Source organism: Nannospalax galili, unplaced genomic scaffold (genome assembly GCF_000622305.1).
Source record: "Nannospalax galili isolate Female #2095 unplaced genomic scaffold, S.galili_v1.0 scaffold2019, whole genome shotgun sequence".
Taxonomy (NCBI): domain Eukaryota; kingdom Metazoa; phylum Chordata; class Mammalia; order Rodentia; family Spalacidae; genus Nannospalax; species Nannospalax galili.
Window position 1 is genome coordinate 164549 of NW_008342625.1, and position 8670 is coordinate 173218.

Below are 8670 nucleotides of genomic sequence, written 5' to 3' on the forward strand. Positions count from 1 at the left end.
CGGGGGCCTGGCCGGGCGGGGCGCGGCGGGAGGAGGAGGGTGTCCCTGCGAACCCGGGGGCCGCGGGGCCGAGGAGGGCGCACCCCGGAGAGCGCGGGCAGGTCCTGCCGCGCGGCTGCGGGCGGCGGCGGCGGCGACGCTGGGTCGGGGAGGCGGACTGGGGCGCTGCGAGCGGCGCAGGGGGAGGGAGCGAGGAGGAGGGAGGGCAGGGGGAGGAAACCCGGAGGAGGGAGGGAAGAAACCGAGAGGGCGACGGGGAGAAAAACAGAGAGACGAAGGGAGGCTGGGGCAGACCGAGGGGGGTGGGGGAGACGGGGAGAGAGACGGAGAGAGAAGAGAGGGGAGACTAGATCTGCTCCGGGAGGCAGAGGGGAGAAGCAGGAGGAAGGAATAGAGGGTCGGGGAAAGGAGAGAGGGGAGGAGAGGGAGGCAGGGACTGGGGAGCAGGCAGCCAGCGAGCTGCGAGCGAGAAATGCCGGCCGCTGCTCCTAGCGCTGCGCGGGAGGAGGGCAGGAGGAGGGCGGGAGGAGGGGACCCGCCGGCCTCGGGGAGAGATCCCTGGAAGCCGAGCGACGTCACGGAGCCGCGCCGGGCCACCGGGCCCCGACTGGCTTCCTGCCCCCGCCCCCTGTCCCCACGGTCCCGCCAGTGCACTGGGTCCGGGTGCGCCCCGCCCTGCCGGGTCCGCGCCCCTCCCTCCCGCCGGGTGTTTACTCTACCCGGAGCGGGTGCGCGCAGGCTGTGCCTCCCGAGGGGAGCCCGGGGCAGCGGGAGGGGAGGGGACCCAGGACGCCGGAGCCGGGAAGGACGTAGATGCTGACCTCCCTGGAGGCCAAGTTGCAGGGGCAAAAGATCCGCACGACCCGCGGGAACGCCTTGTCCCTTCCCCCACCACACTTGCGCCGCACTTCAGACCCTCCCTCGACAACCCTAGAACCTCACCCTCTGCTGGAGAGGCCTGGAAGGCCTTGTCCCCACCCCCCTGCCCCAAGGCGCTGGGCCGGGTCTGCCCCGGGGACCTGAGGGAGGGGAAGGGCAGCCCAGCCTCACGCAGGAAAGGGGAGCGCCTCATTACGCCGGGCTTGCCCGGGATGCCCGGCTCCCGGCGCCCTCGGTCTCCGCTGGGGACGTCCCAGGCCTGCCGCCCTCTGCCCTTGGGGGCCTCCCTTCCATCAACAGCCTTAACAAAGCCCTGGGGAGAGACTGTGGCCTTCGAATGGAGGAGCATGCTCCTTGATCCCGGGAGGGAGACCGGGGCAACCAGAGAGGCCTGGAAGGCGCATCTGCCAGCCAGATGGTAACTCCGAGGGGGCAAGGTGCTTGAGGCGGGCTCATTATCCTCGCCTGAGCCAGGAGCACCTGCTCTCCCCGCGGAGACCAGCCCTGCAACAGCAAAACAGGCCTAACCCCAGAGAGGGGCAACCAATCCAAGGTCACACAACCTGCTGGAAGCAGGGCTGGGAAACTAATCCAGGTCGCCAGCAGCCACCTCACCTGCTGCTCTGCAGGGGGTCCCGTTGGCAGTGAAAGAATGCCAGTGAAAGAACTTCGGGTTCACTCTAAACTTATACAACTCCGACTCTGGCGGATGGGACTGAAGGGAAAGGGGGAGATTGTTTGATGGTGTTCGTTTGGGAAGAGGAGCTGCCAGGGGGAGAATCAGCCTAGTCCCTCCCCAAACTGTTAAAGGTCTGACTGGCTTCTAGAGGTCAGACCCCTTGGGGGCGGGGGGGGGTGAAAAAATAGGAGACTAAGGCCATGTGACAGGTGGAATGAGCCTGCCCTCAGAATTCAGGCCTGATCTTGAATCCCAACCCTAGCAGTGAGACTTGGGGTCAGCCATCTCTTCTCTCTGTATAGTCTCCACTGTTAACCCGAATTATGGTTATCCAGCTGCCTGGGTGCTTTGCAAGACAGTCGAAGTCAGGTTCCTGATGCTGGGGTGATGGATGTTCAATAAGCATTGGAGAAAGAGCTTCCGGGTAAAAAGGCACAGCAGCACTTTAGAAATTCCTACTTGAGAGACACCAGGGCTGGGGGCTCCCTGGAGATTACCTAAGCCAAGTCTGTAATTTACACATGGGAAATGGAAGCCAAGAGAGCCTGGGCTAGCCCTGAGCCCCGTGGCTTTGTCAATGGCAGGACTGCCTCCATTCATTAAAGATCTACCGAGTGTCTGCTTTGAGGCCAAACGCTGAGAGAGAAAACAAAAGCATAACAAAGAGGATGATGAAGTCACAAGAGGCTCTTACATTTGTGTTATGCTGCCCCCCCCACGCATTTTCACACTCATTATTGACCTTGCTTCTCAAAATAAATACTTCCCGGGGTAGAAGGAGGGCAGGCTGCTTCCCTGTTTAACTGATGGAGCAGAAAAAGAATGAGTGACTTGACCAAGGTCACTTGCCTGATGGAGAAGGGCTTCCTTCCTTGCTGCTGAACTGTAGAAAGCAATTTAAATGTTAAGTACCATGGCTCCTAGGTGTGGAAGGTAAACTGAAAGTGATGGTGAGAGCGTGGAACCCCCACACACTGAGACAGCCAAAGGGAAAAGAACATGAGTATTTGGTAAGCATCCCCAAGGGCTAGGGATGTAGTTCAAGGGTGCAACACTCGCCTGGCCTGACCATGCACAGTACCCTTGGTTTGATCTCCAGCCCTCCTGAAAAACACTCCATGACTTATCTCTGAATAAATGCACCTTCAGGGCTGGTCAGGCCCATTTTGTAGAACAGGTAGCTGAAGGTTACACAGTACATCCAAGATCACATGGAAGTTCTGCAAGGGACAGTAGGAGTCAGTGGGACCTCGCTCTACCTCTACCCCGCCCAGCAGTCTTCATCACAAAGTCTCTGCTCCTGTGTTTCTTCAGTGAGGCATCCCTCTAGTTGAAATCAACATATGTCTTGGGACTCCATTCCTACATGTCTCTCTGTACTCCGGAAGATGCCAGATCCAGATGAAGGAGTAAGATAGGGGGAATTGCTTCCTGCTCCATATCCAGCAAAGAAGCTGTCAGTACATGGTCTGGGGGCAGATGTCCAGGGTGAAACCATGGAATTCAAATCACCACCTCTGTCCCTTCCTAACTCTGAGATCCTTCCATCTCTTTGTGCCTCGGTTTCCTTACCTGTTGTTATGGTCCACACAGGAAATGTCCTCACAGGTTCCTGTGTTGAATACTTGATCCCTAGCTGGTGGCACTATTTCAGAGTCTTAGATTCTTGGAAGCTTTAGAGTGTGGAGCCTAGCTGGAGGAAGTAGGTCACTGGGGGCATGTCTTTGAAGGTGACACCTGGTTCCCAGTCCCTTTCGCCCTCTCTGCTTCCTGTCTCCCATGATGTGACCATCCTCTGCTACCCACACCCTGTCCCCATGACGGGCCTTACTTTAGGCCCGGAAACAGAGTGAAGTGGCCATGAACCGAACCCCATGAAACTGACCTAAATTAATTCCTCCTATGAGTTGTTTCTGTCCCAAGATTTGCCACAGTGATACGATGTGTAGCTGATGCACTGTCAACTGGGATAATAATCCTGTCTACTTGATGGTTTCTCCTGTGAAAAGAGATCAGTCATGCTTGGTGCCTGGCACAGAGTATGTCCTAAATAAATGTGGTTGGTACATGCTATTGGCTTTTTGTACAGCTTTTCTTTTTTTGACAGGGTCTTACCATATAGCCCAGGCCAGCTGAAGCTGGTGACCTTCCCACCTCAGCCCTGTAAGTGCTGGGACTGCAGGTGAACACCACTACTTCCAGCTCTTTGTGGCTTTTAATAAATTGCTTCTTCCCTCTAGGCCTCTGGCTCTGTATCTTAAAATGGGAAACTTGAAGAAGAGTGCGTCTTTCTTTTAGTTCTCCCAGATCTGAAGCAGAGGGCTAAGGTGTAGCTTGGTGAGACCTTAAGGTCAATCCCCAGTACTTCAGAAAAGGAAGAGAGGAGAGAGAGAAGGGGAAGGAAGAGGAAAGGTGAAGGAGAACTGTAGGAAACCAGGATGGCATGCAAGATGGGGGGAGGGAGAAGGAGGAGGAGGAAGAGGAGGAGGAGGAGAAAGAAAAATCTGAAGTAGATAAAGTCTGCCTAAAACAACAGTGGGGCCCTAACGCCTTAGCTCAGCATCCTCTTAGACGTCACCTGAAACTCTTTTGCCAAGTTCCACAGAGCTGGACCATCTCCATGGGCCCTTCCAGCACATTCTACCATTAAACATTTGCATTTAAAATCCCCTGCTGTACCCTGAGCTCCCAGAGCTGGTGAGATACAGACAGGGAAAGTCAGTGGAGACTCTGTCTGTCCCCACCTCCCCACCTCTCCATATGGGGAAACTGAGGCACAGACAGCAGTATCAGCAGGCAATGGCAAGATCAGAGAAGAATGTGGCTGTTGCCCAGCATCGGGTGCCAGGCATCACCAGCGGGCCAAGCCCAGGCTCCCATAGAGATGGCACACCTAAGTGTGTCACACCTTGCCAGAGCTGGCTCAGACTCTAGACTGAAGTGGGGAGGAAGACCAGAATGCAACATCACATCGGTGAGCAGCTGGTTCTATCCAGATAGGCTAAATGGCTACTCAGCATGAATGACCACTCTGAGCCAAGAGTGAACTCAACTGCATGCCCCCACACTGCTCTAACTCTGAGGTGGGACTCTGGGAAGGCCAGTTCTCTGCCTGCCTTGAAAGACAGGTCTCTGGTCCCTTAGTGAGCCCTCAGTACACATACACACACACACACACACACACACACACACACACACACAAGTAAAAACACTACACGCACACACATCTTTGTCTAATCACTAGGGCTCTTTATTCTAATGATATTTTGCAAGGAAGGAAACTCAGTGGATGAAAACGGAAGGAGCTGCTCTGGCCACTGAGCACCAAACCCCACCTTTGGGTTCCCCCACCCAAGTTGGTCACCAAAGAATGGCCTAAGATCTGAAAGGCTCAGTTTGAAAACTACCCATAGATTCATCTAGTCTAGTCCCATCCTGTTCATAGGTGGGGAAACTGAGGCTCAGGCAAGGAAGGGCTGAACTCAGTCCTCCTGCCTGTCCATCTCTCTTCACTATTGTACCCTATACACTCTGAGTCACAGAAGGGGAGGGAGGCCCAGTAACACACAATTCATCATAAAAATAACAAAATCTTTTTGTTCAACAGTGAAGCTTGGTGTGTTTCTTTAAAATGAAATTTTGACTGGATGTGGCACATGCCTTTAATCCCTGCCCTCAGGAAACAGAGGCAAGTGGATCTCTGTGAGTTCAAGGCCAGCCTGGTCTACATAGGGAGACCCTATATCTCAAAAAACAACAGTAAAAAAAAAATCATAGGGTCATTTTTTTAAGTTTTTATTGTGCCAACAATCCCCCAAAATGTGAATCTTACAGGTTCTTCATGAAAACATGAGATGTAGTGTGGACAGTGGTAGAGGTTAGAAGCTAATCTCACCAGGATGTAAAAATTGGATGAACCCCCCGCAAATCCACCCAGATTCCCTTGTTCTGCCTGTACTGCCTGCCCCCCTATATTTTGTATCAACATTACATGAGTTCTGTGCTCGTTAGTTTTTACTGTTAACTTGACACAATCTAGAATCACCAGGAAAGACTGTCTTAGTGAGGAATTGTCTAGATCAGGTTGGCCTATGGGCATGTCTGGGAAGGGAGGTTAACTGATGTAGGAGGACTCAGCCCACTGTGGGTGGCTCCATCCCCTAGGCTGGTCCCTGGACTGTATCAGAGTAGAGGAAGCAATCTGAGTACTAAGCAGCAGTAAGCAGGCAGCATGGGTATATTTGTTGTTTTCTGCTCTTGACTGTGGACGTGATGTGACTAGCTATTTGAGTTCCTGCCTTGACTTCCCCACAGTAATGGACTGTAACCTGGAATTGTAAGCCAAATAAACCTTTTCCTCCCTTGAGTTGGTTTTTGTCAGGATCTTTTCTCACAGTAACAAAAATGGAATTAAAACAAGAGGCAAGGGAGGTAACCCTGAGGTAGGTGATGCAGAGGACCGCCTAGGTGTGGCTGAGCTGCTGAAAGGTGCTAGGCTCAGTAACCCTAGAAATCTCCAACTGCTTCTCAGGCCCAGGTAGCGAGGTCAGACTAGCAGACAGATCCAGCATGATCACACTGTGGCAATCATGAAATTCTCTACTACCCTGGGACACGAGAGCAAGGAGGACTTAGCCCCAGTGGAGGCCTGCATGGGAGGTGTGGAAACATGGAGGCCTCCAAAGCCTGGACTCTAAGAGCTGTGTACAACCTGTCTGGTTTCCCCTGTCCAGGGCTCCCAAAAGGCTACGACCCCTTCACTAAAGAGTCTTGACTTCAACAGGGCAGTGAACAGTGTCAAATTGTGTTTGCTGGGGATGAAAGAAAAGCTGACCCCACTCTAGCTCAGAAAGGGAAACCACTGTCTTCTGATCCCAAACTCATCCCCACCCAGTGATGACTGAGAACTCCCTATGCCCCCCAGTTCTGTCAATCGCCCTACACACGTCCCACCCCCAATTCCTGTGACTGCCGCCTCAGTCTTACAGATGAGGGCATCCAGGCCAGAAAAGTTGCGTGACAGTTCAAAGTCCCTCAGCCAATGAAAGGCTACAGGTCCAAGCCTGGAGTTCAAGCTCCCATTGCTGGGTGACAGTGCCTCTGTGAAGATGTCAAGAGTTGGGAAATCAGAGGCAAGTTCTTTTACCTGTGCCTCATCTCAACCATGGAAACCTGTCCCAGGCAAAAGGCCCCTTTAGGAACCTATGAAAGGGATGATTATTTTTCCCAAGATGCGAAACCTTGTACGGAGAATTTCTAGGAAGCTGAAGGCCCCTCTGATGAAGATGGGGATAAGGGATGGGTCCTAGAAATGACACTATAGCATCTCCTACCAGCATGTCCTGGGACAACTTATCTGCCTTTTGTACTTCAAGCCCAGAGGTGGCAGAACCAACTGACAAGGCCCTGGATCTGGAGTCAGACCCATAAGGGTTCAACCTTGGCCAGAGGAACATTCCTAATAGCTGCTGAGCCCAGGCTCCCACACAGCCAGCTAAGCCTATAGGGTCACAAGGTAGAGAGAGAGCTTTCCATCATGTGGACAGACAGTGAGTCCCTGATGACAAGGATGACCTGTTCACCTGGAGGTACAGAAACCAGGCCACCTACAATCCTAGAAGCTCTTCTTAGAGTGTCAGTGAAGCAGGGACAAAGCAGGAAACCCAACTCTAGCTCCACACCTTTCCTCCTTCCTCTGTGACTTTGACACAGCACTGTCCTCTCTGAGTCACAATTCCTCTCAGACATAAAATGAGGGAGACTGAGGCTCATGCCAGGAGCAGATGGAGTCACTAAAGTAAGGGCAGGAAGCAGATCCATGTGGTGAGACCCTCTGCCCACTGCCCTCCACACCTGCAGAGGTGGAGTCTGTTCTTCCTAGGAAGCAAAATTCTTGTGTAACAGAGCAGAAAGCTAAAGGGCAGTCACTGAATGATAGGGAGGCCATGCAATGAAGCCCCTGGGTGGAGCATGGGTTGGGGGCAGGCTCACACGCAGGCAGAGAGCTCTGTGGTCTGGGAGGCAGGTCCACACACAGGAGAGAGAGTTAGAATGAGAAAGGCCAGCAGAGATCAGCAGGACCAGACCCAGAGATGCTAAAAAGTTAGAAGTACAAAGTGTGGCAGTAGAGGAGGAACAGTAAGAGGGAGAGGGTAAGAACAGGACAGAGGAGAATGAGAGCCCGGAAAGAGGCTGAGAAGCAGAATTTCTTCCAGATAAAAATCAAAAGCTAAAATCTGTGTCATGCAGGTTTTTTCCGAGCATCCTTCCCCAGCGTGAAGTCATACGCATATTTTAAGAACGTGCGATGCATTATGTATATCGAGTTGTTGATTAAGGGAATGGTGGTTAGTATATTTAAAGATTCAAATGCCTAGGGAATTAGAGAGAGAGAAATGTGAGCTCCCTCTCCCCTCAGAAAATTTCTAAGTGTCTCCAAACTCTCACATCTGCAGCCAGCGTCCTGGTGAATTGGGCAAGGAAGATAGAAAACAGAATTTTTGTTGCAGCCTTTCTGGGTTGTGCCAAGGTTGGCGCTGGGATGGGCAGCCCAGCGTCCTCCTCAGATACTTCCCTCGGATTTCTAAGGCCTCCAGGAAGAGAAACTATTACAGGCCTCTGGATGCAACCTGTTTCTCTTCCAAGGCCCCCGGAAGTCCTCAACTATAGAGGCACAGCACCACCCGGTGGTCAGATAAGACACTGCAGCATGGGAAGAATCAGCAGAGTCCTATGGCTCAGGAAGTTTCCCAGGTCTTCCTGAGAAAGGAAGACCATTAACAGGCCAGTACAAGCAAGTTGAAGCACCCTCCCATAGTACACCTAACCAAGGAGGGAAGGCTGTGAGGAGGCCGGGCCTCATTGTGGTAAGGTGGACAGGAGCACTAGGATGACCTCATTTGTGCTCGCAGTCCTAAAACATCAGGCAGAAGATGCAAGATGCCCAACGTACCTCATAAACGTTTGATGCACTTGTCTGTGGCCCACATCCCCTAGTCTTAGCCCAGCAGTACAGGAATCCGCTCTGAAGCCCTAATGTGAAGTGATGACCCAGGAAGGGATTGAACGGAAAGAGCAAAGGTCGCAAATCTTTACTCTGGCCTGCTCAGCCC